Genomic DNA, 16,316 nt, shown 5'->3' with positions numbered 1-16,316 from the left:
CTTTCAGTACTGGAAGCTGCTCTACGGTCTCCCTGGAGCTTTCTTTAGGCTAAACAAGCCCAAGTCTCTCAGCCTGTCCTCCTATGGGAGGTGCTCCAGCCCGCTGATCATCTTTGCGGCCTCCTCTGGACTCGCTCTAACAGATCCATGTCCTTCGTGTACCAAGGACTTCAGGACTGAATGGAGTACTCCAGGTGAGCAGAGCAGAGTAGAGAGGCAGAATCCCCTCCCTCAACCTGCTGGCCACATTTCTCCTGATACAGCCCAGCTTACACTTGGCTTTCTGTGCTGCAAGCACACGTTGCCAGCTCAAGTTGAGCTTCTCACCCACCAGCACCTCCAAGTCCATCTCTTCAGGGCTGCTCTCATTCCATTGTCATAAGTTTCATATTATAAGGTTCTAGCTTTGGTTAATGACCAGGAAAAAATGCTCCCCAAAGATTTTCTGGGGCTGTCGCTGCTTCACAATATCTGGGTTTCCCCATCCTGATGGTCTGAGTCGCTGCGGTCAGGCTCTTCCTGCAAGTGGCGAGCGATGGACACTGATAATTTTCTGAATCACGGAGGGGGAGTTTATGATTTGAGTGACGCGTTTGCAATAGGAAAGCGTTCCCTCTAGATGGCAGAAACGACAGTAAGAAAGCTCAGGCGGCTGGTGCTGTGGAGCGGCAAAACATTGAGGTGCAAGACACCGTGCTGGCCTTGGTTCGGTGGTCTCCAGCCACCGCCTGGGTTTTGCGGTGTTGTCACCAGATGGAAATGCCTGCCTGCTGCCCGCTCAGCCCTCCTGCCAACGCCCCGAGAGCTGCGTGGCTACCAGCCCTGAGCCCAGCCTTCAGGTGTCCCTCCAGGAGAGGTGAGTGGTACCCAGGGATAGGAAGGAATGATGCTTCAGCCGTACGGCAGCACCACCAGTGCTCGGAAAAGGGAACAAAAAGTCATTTAGATCACTTGCATCCCCCTTCCCTGGTGGTAACGGAGAGGGAAGTCTTAAATAACCCACCCTTTATTGGGTGACCTGCTTTTAGCGGCTGCTGCTGTGGCTGACGGACCGAAGCAGCCAACGCTTGGATGCTCAGCGCTAATGCGAGGTGATGGGGTGGCCGTTGGGACACGGATGGGTGGTGGAGGGACTGGGAAGGGGTTGCCGGAGCTGGGCTGGTCTCCGAGGGCGTGATAATGGCTGTTGAGCATCTCTCACATGTCACTTTTGGGTGCTGTTAGCAATGCCCTCTCCGTGTTTGTTGTTTCAGAGGGGCCGTACTATACATCAAATCTCATAACTGGGTGGGTGAAGGCACCTGTTGAAATGAGTTTAATATCTGCACCCTCAGAAATGGGACGGCTGGTTTATTAATTGCATTTACAAACATAAACAGCTTTCTGGATCTGTAGTTTTGGTACGGGCTCGTTGAGGATGCAGCCATTCTAGGGGCAGGCAAGGATCATGCTGAGCATCGCAGTTGCAGGGGCTGCTGAATCCAGGGTCCTACACAACCACAAACAGTGGCTCTTGGCACTCTTTGTGGGGATGGGATTGATGGGATCGAGGGATCAGACTGTTGCAAAGTGCTGGTACAAGAGGCTCTCTGCCCAGGGTTTTCTGAGATTAAAGATGCTGGTCCTGGGGGACCCCATTTCCCACCTAGGAGGTCTTCCAGGCAGGAAGGCACTGAACATAACAGCCAACAACTTCAGGTCATCTAGGGGTGAAGGTGGGCAAGATGAAAGACAAGAGGCAGGTAATCAAATGTAGTTTTATTCAGTTATTCTGAAAACCTCATCTCCTGGTCCTGTGAGACCATGGAGATGAATTTCTACCCCTCAGGTGTATCTGACTCCTGCCACTCCGTCTTGGGGTGCCTCCAAGTGAAAGAACAAGCTTGCTCCTGTGCTGCTTGCAGAAATATCAGAAAAAGGGATATATATATATTTATATATTCACTCTTCCATAAGACTGGGATAAAATGGAACAGATTTCAGCTGTTTTCAGCTCTGTAAAATGCTTTGGGAAGCATGGCAGCACCTCATCCTACAACCCTGCAGAAGGATGATGGCTAATTCCCATGAGAGGGGTGTGCGGGGATGATACAAGGAGCCACGCTGAGGAAGAGCTGGGTTAAAACCTGCCCCGGGGGCTCTCCCTGGCTGGGGTGAGGCTATTTCGGAGCTGATACAAAAAGAGAAAAATAGCACTTCAACACAATAGCTTTGCACTCTTACTCTTCTGTTTTTTTGTTGAATCTGGGCTGTCACACTGCTTTTGGGGCAGGAAATGATTGTTTTTCCCACCCTTCTGTTCATTCAAGGTCTTTGGCAATAGAAATACAGCTTCAAGGGGCAAACGTGGGGGCAGTGGCTTTAAACGTAGAGGTGACTTCCGCTCTGACCCAACGGCACCAAGATGCTGCCTGGGAAGGACATCATGCAGGGATGCACGAGGGCAGGCAGTCTCTGAAGCCGATGCCGTGGCGGAAGCCCAAATCATCCTGGGAAAGCCAAGAGAGGCTGGAGCCACACTCCAGGATAGCTTCAAGCAGCCAAAATTAGCCCAAAGCCAATCTGCCTGTGGCTCCTTCCAGCATCACTCCCCACCAATGATCCCATGGTCCAGAGACTTGTCCTTGCCTTGGCTTTTCTTGGCATCTCAGTGCTTTTGGAGGCAGCCCTGATTTTCAAGCTTCCTTCCATGTGATTGCAAAAAGGCACCACCGGGCAGAGCTGGCCTGGGAAATAATTGGGCGGCCAGCGTATAAAATAAGTAATGAGGCAAAAAAAGAAGTAGGAATAACTGTTTTTCTTGCTTGTTCATTGGTGTCCAACTCTGTCTGCGTGTGCACTTCCAATAGTGAGCTCTGGGATTTAGCATTCCAGGTGTAACAGCGTGATGGGAGGTGGTCACGTCAGTGCGTGGGGTTGGTGTGTGACAAGTAGGGCTGTGGCTATAGTGGCTCGAGTGCTGTCAGAAGTAGTTGTGGGGGGAGAAAAAACCTCATTGCAAGCCTGGGCTCCTCACATGCAAATAGGACCTTCCAAAGAGGTCATTCAGCACATCAGTGGAGTTAGCACTGCCCTGCATGCTGTGGCTGAGAGATTCAAGGAAGGTTTTTTGGCAAAAAGCCCCTTTTTTTCTGCTATCCCAGTGCTTGCATTTCCATTGGTATGCAGCAAACTTCTTCTAGTAAGTCCTTCAGCAGCTTGCACAGTCTCAAACAGGAGCCAAGAGCCTTATTTCAGGGGGTTTGGGTTGTTGTGGTCCCTCTTCCTGGGGTCACCTGTCCACAGCTCAGCCATCAGTGCTCCCCAGCCTGCTATGGTGTAAAATCTTCTGGCACCACATGCAGCTGGATGACTTTGAGCTGGAGCAGATGAGGAGCACACCTGTGGAAACCACAGGGAGGAGGACCAGGGGTGGCTTTCCCTGGATGAGGAACTCAGCCATGCTGGATTGTGGGCTTCTTTTTAAGAGGCTGCAGCTGAAACTGGTTTTATGCCAGGTGTTGTGGTCCCTGCCCAGGGATGCTGATGCCCTTTTTGTGCTCTCCCACAGGACGCTGAGGTGACCACCACATCCTGACTGCTTTTGCCTCGGGCTGAGACACCTACCAGCACCACCAAAACTGACAACAGGTAGATCCCATAAAACCACAGGAGCTAATAACCATCACTTGGGCTAATTGACCCCGGTGGGACCTGACCCAACCCATGCTGGCACCCCTTGGTCAAGGCATCGCTCCGGCAAGGCTTGTTTTCCCTGATTGTACTGCTGCTGGAAAGCAAGGTGTGGGAAAGGATTGAGTTTTCTCTCCAGCACGGGGTACTGGGAAGCATCTCATCAGTGAGTGATGCTCCAGGGTGCTTGTAGGACCCGTGCTGTCTCCAGTTCCATCAGCAGCATGAGGATAAGAGCTGCCCTGGCAGCTGGATCAGGAGCTGGGATGTGCCCGCCTTGCTGGGTGCTGTATTTGGGTCAGCCTCATCGACTGGATGTGCAACTGTGTCATCCCTGGAGAGCGCGGGATGCCAATCCATAAACCTGACTGGCTCTGGACAGGGTGGCACGCACCATGAGAAGCATCAGCCAGAGTGAAACATCAGCATCACCACCACGCTCCCTGTTTCTTTAGCTCAGCCCTGCTCCCAGGCTCCAAAAAATAGCAAAAAAAAAAAAAAAAAAAAAAAAAAAATAGGGAATCCAGTACAGGCTCATCTTTTTCTGAAAATAGCAGCTGTGACTCCGCTTGTCCAGGACGTGGCTCCAGGCCCGTAAATAGCCAGAAGCCATCTGCAATTCAGATTGTGTGCAGCGGCAACTGGTACAACCGGACGCTTGTGAAATCGGGGATGGATCCCCATCCTGACGCCTGATTTCTCTCTCCTCAGACACAAAAGGAGGAACAGGATGTTTTCCGAGTTGTTTCTTTCCCTATCCCAGCTGCAACAAGGCAATAAAAAAAAAGGGAGGCAGAAAAGGCAAAGCTTACATGGGGAGGAGACCCCCATAATCTGAGTTGAAAGGGTGCAGAGAAGGACAGGGCAGCCACCACCCTGCTGTCAGCCCTGCAGTGGCCAAGTCCTCAGTCCAGTGTTAAGCTGTAGATATCAAGTTGTGTATTAATTTAAGCACTGGCACTGGTTGCCCAGAGAAGTTGTGGATGTCCCTTCCCTGGAGGTGTTCAAGACCAGGTTGGATGGCATTTCGAGCAACCTGATCCAGTGGGAGGTGTTCCTGCCCGTGGCAGGAGGGTTTGAACCGGATGGGCTTTAAGGTCCCTTCCACCCCAAACCATTCTTGATGCTGATATTCCCTTGAAGCACCAGGGTTTCCGCTCCTGTTTGCTATCAGCAAGTCTTGCTGATGGAAAGCAAAGCACATTCATGGTAGGCATCCAGGTTCAGGGATGCCCCTGGCTCCCTAAGCCAGCACAGAGGTGATGAGGACTGAGCTCTGCTAGGAAAACTCACCAAAAAGCCGCATGTGATGCTCCAGTCCCCCCTGTTACAACCAGCAATATGCTGACCCAGATAAACTATGCATAGGATCAGGAAAAAAGGGAAGCTTATAGTTTTTCCTGGATGGAAGTGCTGGATACTTGAACTGCACCACTTGCTTTTGAATGTGGTGGTGGCCCTATGGACGCCTCCTGAACATGGTGGCAAGGACTAGAGAGAGAAAACGACATTAAGAAGTCATTATCCCACTCTACTCAGCACTTGTTAGGCTATACCTGGAGTACTGTGTTCAGTTTTAGTCCCTGCTGCACAAAAAAGATGTGGACAGGCTGGACAGGGTCCAGAGAAGGGCCACGAAGATGATCAGAGGACTGGGAAACCTACCATACGAAGTAAGGCTGAGAGAACTGTTTTTGTTCAGCTTTTAGAGTAGAAGGCTTAGGGGGGACCTTATTACCATGTACCAGTACATAAAAGGTGTCTGACAAGAGGATGGAGAACTCCTTTTTTACGAGGAGTCACATGGAAAAGACAAGGGGGAATGGGCATAAGTTGTTCCTGGGGAAATTCTGATTGGATTCCAGAAGAAAAATTTTCACCATGGGAACAGTTAAACACTGGAATAATCTCCTCAGGGAAGCAGTAGATTCTACACTGGACACTTTGAAGGCTCGGCTTGACAGGGTGCTGAGCCATCTCATTGAAACTACAGATCATGTAAAAGGTTGGACCAGGTGATGCTTGAGGTCCCTTCCAACCTGGCATCCTGTGATTCTATCAGTCTATGACCTCTGGATCCAGGTGGAGATGCGAGACTGGTGTGGCTTCCCACACTGGTGGGGCGATCGCCCTCCCCAGGGAGCCACAGCTGGTGTCCGTGGGGTGAGTGAGCTCGTCAGGCTGTTCCCCTGAGCGAAGAGGATGATCTCACATGTTTCATTGATTCCGTATCTGATTGCTAATTATTACGGTAGCTTGACCTACGGAGGCCAGCAAGCCATAACGCCTACAGTTATCTACAGTTAACACACGGACATCCTTGTGGCTTCAAACCTGGGCTGAACATCCCTTCTGCTCCCTCGTCCTGGGTCCAGGTTCCCAGGTGCTGCTCACACACCCTGTCCCTGCCAGCACCACCCACGGGCAGCCTGGCTTTATCACAGCAACTTTTCCACACTTGTTTTACCTTATAAATATATATTTTTTAAAATGAGTTATGTTTTTTTGCCCCATCTGCACTCCGGAGCATGGGTGCTGCTGCTCTTTGGGGCCATCACACTGCAGCTTCATTTCCATCTCAGCTTTAAGACCTGCTCCTAACCCACAGACAACAGTGCTGTTCTAGCACCACTGGGCTCTTTGCTGGTTTTACTGCTGAAATCCAACCTGATCCCCCTTGTCCTATTGGGACATAATTTCCTATAGGGACATAGAGAACAAATTTCACTGATCCTTTTGCGGCAGCTAATCGTGTTCTGAAAGATCGACAGGATCTTCCTTCATACCTTATCATCTTGGCTGCAGCAAACTGGCTGCCTCTTCGGTCTGTGGGTACCTCAGAGAAGAGTTTGGCTCTGTTTTCTTTCCACCTTCCCATTTAATAGTTGCATTTATCAATAAGATCTCCTCTACTCTTCTCTAACTTGATCAGACACAGCTCAGCTTCTTACGTGTCCCATCCTCTAGCCCTGAGTGCTTTGGTGGCCACCACTGGATCTTCTCCATCTTCTCAGTGCGCTCTCCCACTGATGCAGCATCCAGATACAAAGTCCCTGGAAAGATCCCTACAAAATACCCCTCAGTGCATCCCTCTGTTTTATCAGTGAGCTGTTAACACCCAATCTCAACCCAATTGTCCCATCACCTTTGTATCCTTGGGGTATTTAATCTAAGATCCCATTTCTTTCCTCTCTCATAGGGAAGTCACACCAGGTGATAGCATAACTGACATCTCTCTCAAGGCAAAACTGACATCTGTCCTGTCCCTGGATCTGTTTTCATGCCCTAAGAGGAAAACAAAGTCTCCTGGTCCTCTCCAGTGGTGACACGAAGCCTTTGGGAGCTTGCAGAGGAGCAGAAACTTCACCCTGTGCCACTGCACGCAGGGGCTGTGGCTCCAGAGGGGACAATGATGCCATTGAGCGTGGGCACTGAAATGCTGCCGTATTGTGCCTGGCAGAGAGATGCCCGGGAATAATCGCCTCCTCCTTGGCTTTGTTGCAGGGCTGTGACCGGTTGTGTTGCAGGACTTTTCGCCCTGTGAAGGTCTCCGGTTATGTGGTGAAGACCCACAGCTCAGAGGCACCTTTTTTTCCTGGCTGTGAAAGGTATGGCTCACCTGATCGCCTCCTTAATGGGAGTATCATAGATAGGGAGAAAATGTGAATTTGGGGACAAAAGGATGCTCTGTTCCTCGTCCTGGGGGGTTAATGTCACTCTTTCATTGATCCTTGTAAAATATTTTGTATATATTATATTGTATACATAATATATAGTATTTTTCTTTCTATATCACATATTACTTCCAGTACTTAAAGGGTGCCTACAAGAAAGGTGAGGAGGGGCTCTTCATCACGGAGTGCAGGACTAGGATGAGGGGGGAATGGTTTTAAGCTGAAAGAGGGGAGATTTCGATGAGATAATAGGAAGAAATGTTTTCCTGTGAGTGTGGTGAGACACTGGCACAGGTTGCCAAGAGGAGTCTGTGAAGCCCCATCGCTGGAGGTGTTCAAGGCCAGGTTGGGCTCTGAGCAGCCTGATCCAGTGGAAGGTGTCCCTGCCCACAGCACGGGGGTTGGAACTGGGTAGGCTTTGAAGTCCCTTCCAACCCAAACCATTCTATGACTCTATGATATGAAGTCAACATAAAAAGCCATGCAAATTATTTTATTTCTTTTTATGGCTATAAAATGCTTTGAATTAAATATGTGCTTAAGCTACAGAAATCCAACTCCGCTAAGGGGCTGGGCAACCCCTTGAAGTTTGGATCCAGGGTTTTTAAAGCTGTTTTAAACAAGGCTGAATGAGATTTTGTTCTGGGTCCAAAACAGAGCTAGGCTGAGATTTTTTTAGAAGCATATTTAAGGTCATTTTCAAGCTGGTTACATACAAAAGGATTTCGCTGAAGAGTTTCTGGTCGGGGTGTTTTTCTTACCCAGAATCTGCTTGAAAACCTCCAATTTGGATTGAACTTTTGGCTTGTGACCATGTCAAGGGCAGCACCAGCTGCAGGGGCAAGCCCTGCAGTGATGCCTCCCTCCTCCCTCCTCCTCCATCCCTGGAGCATCCTACGAGCTAATTTCCTCTTGAAAACCCCTTCTGGGAATGCATCCCCCCTGCACAATCAGCCAGGCTGTTTCCCAGTTCATTCCTGCCTGAAAGCAGCTGGAGAGAAGAAATACACTTGAAAAATTAAATAAGAGGATGAAAACTTGGCTGCCCCATCCCAGCTGTGTTGTGGAGCAAGGACACACTTTCTCCTTAAAACCAGGAAAATAAGTTATTTTGAGTAGTTTCACATGGCGGGTGCTACTTAAAAAATGCTGAGGGATGTGCTCTTTGTTATTTGGTTTTGAGGTCACTGTCTTGTTTGCAGGTCACAAAGAAAAGCTGTGTGCAAGCTCCCCAGCTGGGACCTGGGCTTTAGAAATAAAGCATTGGGTTCCCATAGAACGAGGAGACTGAAGAAGGATTTCACTGGTTTAGAGTCACCTTTGTACTAGAGTTGCTAAGTTTTGGAGGTGGGTGGGGATTTTCTTTAATTGCAATGAGCAAAACTTTGCTGATTTGGACCCCTGAAAGCCAAATTGTAGTATCATAGTATAATAGTATCTTAGTATAGTTTGGGTTGGAAGGGACCTTAAAGATCATCTAGTTCCAACCCCCTGCCATGGGCAGGGACATCCCACTGGATCAGGCTGCCCAAGACCCCATCCAGCCTGGCCTTGAACACCTCCAGGGATGGGGCAGCAACAGCTTTCCTGGGCAACTTGTGCCAGTGCCTCACCACCCTCACAGTGAAGAAATTCTTCCTAATGTCTAGCCTAAATCTGCCCCTCTCCAGTTTATACCCATTCCCCCTGGTCCTGTCCCCCAAGCCTTTGGACCTATTCCAACAGCTCCATATCCTTCTTACGTTGAGGATTCCATAACTGGACACGGTACTCTAGATGAGGTCTCACAGGAGAGGAACAGAGGGGCAGAATCACTTCCCTCGACCTGCTGGCTTCGCTTCTTTTGATGCAGCCCAGGATACGGTTGGAGCCCAGAATCTCACCTCGTAGCATGGGGCCTTTAAGGAAAACATCAATTATTGTGAGATCAGCCATAAAATCATGCGAGCTGGCAAGGCGAAGGAACAGATAACAACGCGCCAAAGGTCGCAGCCTCCGGACGGAGGCAATTATTTAATCCCTGTTGTGTTCAAGTGTGGAGTAACACCACCCCCTTCTTCAACCTGCATGGGGGGCAAAACCCTAAGGTTGAGAGCAGGAGGGGCTGGAGGAGGAAGAAAATGTCCTCTGTGTCCCCTTCCAGCTGTTTTCCCTCCCAGCTGTTATCCACAGTGTAGGGTGCTGCTTCCAGCTGCCCCCCCTGCTCTGAAAAACAGGACTGGGAAATGGAGCAAAGAGAAGAAAAGAATCAGGAATGGGGCTGTCAGGGACCCCCCAGCCAAGAGAAAATACCGAAAATACAGAATCTAAGCCACAGGCGCTGCTTTGGTTTGTTCGTTTGGACACAAAAATCAAGGGGGAAAAAAAAGAGATTTTTTTTTAATGCTACGATGTTTCACTGGAGCTGTAAGGACAGATTGAGTTTGCAGCGGTCTTTCCTTTCTGCTTCACCCATTTGAACAGAAAGAAAAATAAAACTTAAACAAGAAGGAAATGTTTCTTATCCCATAGCAGCCCCTCCACTTTCCACCTCCTCTCTCCTCCACCAAGGAGCTCTCTTTTAGCTATTTTTAGCCCTAAAGCCTTCAGCTATTTGAATTATTTGATTTTTTCCAGAAGCATTGGTCTTGGCTCCTGAAAGCATCGCCTTGTTCTCATTTTTATCTGGGCTTTTTTTTTTGGGTGCTTATAAGGAAATTATAAAGTAAAAGGAAGGGAAAGAAATCCTTGGCGTCCCAGTGAACGATGAGTTTGCTGCGTCGGACTTGGAGGAGCTCTCCTGTCTCGGAAAGCTTCCCCGGTGGAGGTCTCCACGTCATCGTCTCCAGGCTGGTGCAGCGGGAAGAGAGCTTGGTTCGAAGGGGTGGGAGGGGAGGAAAAGCAGCGTCTGGCTGGGAGCTCTGCTTGCGGTGGCGGGCAAGGACGGGTGCTGCCCGCAGCTCTGCACACCACGGCGCAGAAGGATGGGAAGTTTTTGGAAAGGACTGAGCCCAGCGCTTCTCCGTATGTTACTTTTTGTTCTGGTTGTTTTTCCTTCTCTCCACTTTATTTTGTTATTTTCCAGGATGGTTTTAGCTTGGCTGATTCCTGGCACTTCGCAGACCCCCTCCCTCTGCTTGGATCCACCTCTGCTCCCACCCCACTCTCCCCTGCTCTTCGCTTTCTGTCCTTTCCTCATCATTTGGGTGGTGAACGCTTTTGCCTTGACCTAATGTTTGTGTATTGCTTTTCCTGACAGTGGTAAGAGACACAACATCCCTATTTGGTGACAGTTTGTGCACAATTTGTCAGCTTAAATCATCCCCTGTCACACGGGGCACTGCAAATGCATCTCCAAGGAGTTTGGGATTAAACCATTGGTGGTTTTGCTTCTCCTTAATAGAAAACCCTATGGGATCTTGGACCTTCTGGCCAGTCCCCATCCTCAGCCTCCTCCCCACCTTAGGCCACCAGAGGTGGGGAGAGAAAGATGCTTCAGGGTCTGGTTTTCCTGCTAGTCCTGCTCTTGGTTCCATGAGGAATGTTTCTGAGACTTCTGCTCCTACATCAAATTTTAGGGTCTGTAGCCTGCTTCAGCTTAGGTGGGACATGCTCATGCATCAAAAGCTGGTCTTTAAAGGGAATGGTGCCTGTAGGAGCTCACTCCAGCAGAAGATGCAGTTTCGCAGTGGTTGTCTCTAAACCATGGACAAAAGGTCCATTGATATGATTATGCTCTTTGTAAGGTGCTTTTATATTGTTTCTTAGATAATATCCAAGGTTGTCAACATGTTTTTCATCCTTGCATCTCAAAGCACCTCACAAGGACTGCCTTCTGTCCTGCTTTTTCTGGGGAAACTGAGGCACAGGGAGGGCAGTGGCTCGTCAGCATCATCACCAGTGGGAACTGAAACAGCTCCTCGGTGGCCTCATCTTCTTGGCCAATGGGCCTTCTTTGAGAGAAAACTCTCCTCTTGGCTACCAAACAGGATGCTCTTCTGGGGTGGGACCTCCTTCTCCAACTTGCATCCACCATCAACACCTCTACAGCCTTAGATGATCTCACATAAAGACACTATTGTATTTCCATAGCCTTTATCAGTTCCACCCTCATTAATACCCTAGGATCTTCCTTGTAGTTGATGAGTGGCCCTTAGCTACATCCCTCCTACCTCTAGGTCACTGGTACAGTCATAAAACTTGATTGCAAACAGCATCTGTCCAAAGGGATACCCTGAGAGTGGGACTAGAAGGACCTGCTGAGCCTTCCTGATCCATGCCATGCCTCATGGGTGGTAGGCATTTCTCTCGCACACCTCAGGGGCATCTTCTCCCACCCCAAAATGCCCTTCCCATCTATACCAAACACAAAAGCTTAGGTTTATTTAAGCTGTGCTTAATGGGAGAGAGATGTAATCTCTCCTGGCAGGGGGTGAGCAAACACCCCTATACCCCAGCCAGTCCTGTGAGTCTTCAGAGGCCACAGGCACCTTCTCCTTTCACCCAGATTACCTTGAAATGCCACAGGAGGGCAATCTGTCCTCTGTCCAAAGCCTCCTTAGAAAGTTCGAGGAAGGAAATCCAATGTCAACTGGATCAAGTGAGTCACAGGCGGGTGGGAATGGGGGAAAGAGGCATGTTGCTGATGGGGAATCTGCGCCTTGTACTCCTGCAAGCTGAGAGAGCTATTTCTGAGACAATCCTTGGGTGTTGTCCAAGACAGAAATACCAGAAGATTTTTTTTGGTATGTGTAATAAGGAAACCCCTCCTTCCCCTGTAATGCACTGTGGAGGTGGAATGTAGCATATAGCATGCACTGTATTTCTGCAGGTCCCAGCACTGTGGAGGACTCTCCTCTCTTGCGATTTATGTTTGTTTGGAGCTCTTCCACCCAAGGTTCATCCAACCAGCACAAAGTTCATTATAAGGTTGAACACCTCCCTTTGACCTGGTCTGTTACTTGGAGATCTTGGTGACCGGCCACATAAACCGCCCTGGTTTCTGCTCCTTGCTGCCAGAAAAAGAGAAAATAGAGGAGATGGTGTGGGGTTGCTGTGAGCCATCAGTGCCATACAGGGCTGTGGCAGCAGAGGACAGGAGAAAGCCATAGAAAATTGGGGTTGGAACTGGGTGATCTTTAAGTTCCCTTCTGACCCAAACCATGCCATGACTCTGTGAAAATGAGGAGCTCTGTCCTATAAATTAATTAAGGTATAGAGAGGTAAATTGTTATTTCATTCCCAACTTACAGCTTCTTCACTTCTAACTTTGCTAGGACAATTTTTCATTTCCTTGTCTCTGCAAAGGGGCCTGATGGCATTGTTTTGGGGCTCTGTGGGGTGTCCCATCAGCTCACTGGTTGCCTTCCCAGAAGGTGGGGACTCTGGGGTTGCCTGCCAGCTGCCCTGGGCTGTCCCTAGGGCATGAGGTTGCTCTATACAGGGTCCATTTACATCCTCCAGGTTCTCAGAAGAGCTCCTCCAAGACCTTCACACCCTCTTCTGCTCCCTCACCCTAGGGGCAAAGTCCTCTCCTGTGGAGGATGGGAGGATGACATCTCCTGGCCACTGGTGGGTGTAGGAGATGTTGAGCAAGGGGGAACTGATGGGATTCTTGAGGGTAAGTTGTGCAATTGCATGACAAAAGAGGCTGAAGGTATCTCAGGAGGTCATGGAGCAGGGCCAAATTTGATACTGGATGAAGCTGCCCAGAGCCCTGTCTAGTCGAGTTATCTCCAAGGGTGGAGATCCCACCAGCTCCCTGTGCCAGTGTTTGTCAGGGAGACTTTTTTATTTCATATCCAGTTGAAATTTTTCTGGCTGCAACTTGGCTTTTCATTGGGTGCTTTTGAGAAGTGTCTGGACCACCTTCTCTGTCATCTCCAATAAGGCATCTGCACACACCCATAAGATCGTCGCTTTTTCTTCTCCAGGCTGATCAAGACCCAGTGCTCTCAGCCCACAACCATTTTGAAAGGCTCATTCCAGTACTGTTCATGGACTGGGAAGCCCCAAACTGGACACAGTATCCAGCTGTGGCCTTACAGGGGCAGAAGAAAGAGGATTATAGCAGTGCTCACCCCTCTGGCTGAGACAGCTCAGCACAGGTGTGGCCACCTCTGCTGCAAGCCCACACTGCCAATTAACGGCCAGCTTGACCATCAGGACTCCTGATCCCTGGCTCCTGAGCCGGTCAGTCCCTGCTGTCCTATGACCCGTTCTCCACCAGGGCCACCATCTGGCCTTTGCCTCTACTGGACTTCATGTGGATCCCACCAGTCCGTTGTTGCAACTTATTGAGATCCCCCAATGCAGCAGCACTGTACCTCCCTGCCTATCTACCACTGCCCTCAGCTGGGGCTGTCCCCAGACTTGGTCCCATCACCCTGATTGTTAATGACATGCAACAGCTTTAACCCCAACCATCATTCGTGGGAGATGCCACCACCAGTTGGCCAGGAGGGGACCCAGCAGCACCAGGGGGTGACAGGGAAGCACCAGCTGCTCTTAGGGGGACAGGATGTTTTTGAGTCATGAGGCTCTATTTCCTGGGTTAATTTACATCCAGCATCCCTATTCCAATGGAGAAAAGGCCCATTTTGACATAGCAAGGACTGAGGGATCTCAGCATCTCCCAGGGCTGCGTTTTCACCTTGCTTTGTTATTTCTGACCACAATTTTTAGTACCCTCTTAAACACACACTGGTCAAGAGCTTTGCAAGTGTCTCCTTTGTGCAAAGTGCCTTTCTAACATGAGGTGGAGGCCAGCAAGGCAGTGAGCTGCAAGTGCAAGCTTGCAAGCAGATTGCTGGAGGGATGTACATGGACAAAACCCCCGGGAAAACAGCTTGGAAATGCAGTTCATGCCCTGCTATGGCTGAGCCGCTGCTTTAAAGCATCGCTGTGGGCTCCTGCACAGCTCTGGGCATCTTTGGGTGCTTAAATCCCTTCTCCATCTGACTCTTTGGGTCAATACAGCATTAATCTAACCCTCAACCCCAAATGTTGTTCCCCATTGGTTTCAGCTCTGGAGAATGCCCTGCTGTGCATTCAGAAGCGTCTGCTTTGGAAATCTGATGCCGGTTTAAATATAAGCCTGAGCCAAATTCCTCCAGGCACGTTTTTATTATCCTTTTTTTTTCCTGCTGGAGACAATAGTATTGCTTGCTGCTCTGCCCAGCCCTTTCCTCTGCGCTCCCAGACAGAAATAGTTAACCGGGTTCACTACAGATTGAATGTCCTCTTTTCCTTTCCAGGGCAGGCAGCTCCCCCTCTGCTGCCTCCCCCCTGCCCGTCTCTCTACTCTGCGCCCTGGGGAGGAGCTGCTATCTAGTGACATGATGCAAGAGCAGAGGTTGTCTCCCTCACCCTGGCAGTGTTTCGATGACCCGGTGGCCTGTGCAAACGCTGCCAGGTCCCCTGGGGCTTTCTGCAGCACGAAAGCAGCCCTTTGCTCTCCTCTTGTGATCTGTGAGATGGGAGCACCTCATGGCTCTGGGGAAGACGTGAGCCAGCCCTGGCTCTGGAGAGTTTCAAGTCAAAACAGATCAAGCTAATAAAAAGGAAGCAATGCTGGAGGAGAAGCGGAGAGGAGAGAGAGAGAAAAAAAATGATGCCACAGGCACTGCAAAGCAATCCCTGCTGTAGAAGAATCTCATTAGATAGTGTGGCTTCTTCTGGGGTTGTGGTTGGGTCCCCCAGGAAAGGGACACCACAGAGGCCAGGACCTGGACACCATGGGGCTGCACGTGGGACACCCCAGGCTAGTTATGGTTGCCCACATGCAGGTGTTTAGGGTCATCTGAGATGCCACAACCCATTAGTTTTAGCTGCCTGCTAGCTCGTGCAATGCTCCAGCTGCTGCAGCAGAGATAGGATAGTTGGGAGGAGATGCTTGGTGTTCATGTAACCACTTCTCCAAGGGCACCCAGAGGAAATCTGCCTTTCAATGCGGCTTTGTTGCATGCTTGGCTTGACTTTGCAGGAGATGGGTCCCTTTCAGGCTGCAAACTCCCCAGTCAAACCACTTTTAATGCTGTGGGGCCAAGGGGAGACAGGCAAGAAGGTCTTTGCTGAAAGGGTCAGCTGAAGCTTCAGCTCCCGGTTGAATGAACCCAGACACAGTGTGGGGAATGCTGGTTTGGTGGAGCACAAGATCCTGTCACCCCAGCTGGAGCATGGAGACCTGCCCAGCATCCCTGTGCAAGTAGAGAGGTGAGGAACTCCAGCAGAAAAGCAAGGCTTCCCTAGATGTCCCCAGGGTGGTGAGATGGACTCTGTGCCTCTGTAATTTTGGGAGAAGGGCAGAATGGCTGTGTCTTCTCCTTTGGTCCCAGCCTGGGACATGGCCCAGGGCTGATGCCAGCTACACTTAAGCACTGCTGGTCTTCTGGTGGGTGAGACTCATGGCAGAAAACAGAGGTGGGGCTGACCCCTCCATGGGGGCTGATCCAGACCTTCCCTTTCTTTGCTCTCTGGGCTGCTGTAGGGTTTGACCATGGCTGTTTCTGCCCAGAGATCAGAGAAAGCTTCAGTGGCAAATGCAGGACAGGGCTACCTGCTTTGTAGCTGTGATCCAAGGACATCCTTGGAAAAATTTTGGTCTCCTGCTTTGGTCCTCCACCACTTCTGAACTTGGTTTGCAAGATAACCTTATCCCTTGCTGTCAGAGCAGAGAGGGATGCCCTGGAAAACAGGAGGAGATGAAGGCAACCAGGCCAGAAGAGAAGCAGGGAAAAGCAGACAGCTTTCTGCAAGAAATACTGTGTCTAACGGCAAACACATGTGAGGTTTCGCTCGCTGGCTAGGACGCATGTGGGTGTGGGGCTGATTTATTTATTCCTCCACGAGCAAAGATTGCCCAGAGATCCCGAGGCAGGAGGATGAGGAAGAAGCTCTGCTCTGAGCAGCTGCTTTCTTGCAAGCTTTTGCACTGTGTCTCTCTTGCAGATCTCATGGCCGCAGTGCCTCCTGGCAGCACATGGCACTTTT

At 50.0% G+C, this 16,316-nt stretch overlaps 1 protein-coding gene across 3 annotated transcripts in view; it reads left to right on the top strand.

Moving 5' to 3' along the window:
* The first annotated feature begins 630 nt into the window (after positions 1-630).
* Positions 631-16,316, top strand: part of GJC2 (gap junction protein gamma 2) — a 42,230-nt gene continuing 26,544 nt past the window's right edge. Inside the window, exons 1-3 of one of the 3 annotated variants that reach the window (XM_054057444.1) lie at positions 631-856; positions 3,551-3,630; positions 7,177-7,280. The gene's annotated coding sequence lies outside the window, so the exon portion shown is untranslated. The other 2 variants (XM_054057443.1, XM_054057446.1) reach the window with 2 other exon arrangements.

The sequence above is a fragment of the Cuculus canorus genome, chromosome 2 (assembly GCF_017976375.1).
Source record: "Cuculus canorus isolate bCucCan1 chromosome 2, bCucCan1.pri, whole genome shotgun sequence".
NCBI lineage: Eukaryota > Metazoa > Chordata > Aves > Cuculiformes > Cuculidae > Cuculus > Cuculus canorus.
The sequence above is the reverse complement of the archived record's forward strand: the minus strand, read 5'-3'. Positions and strand labels throughout refer to the sequence as shown.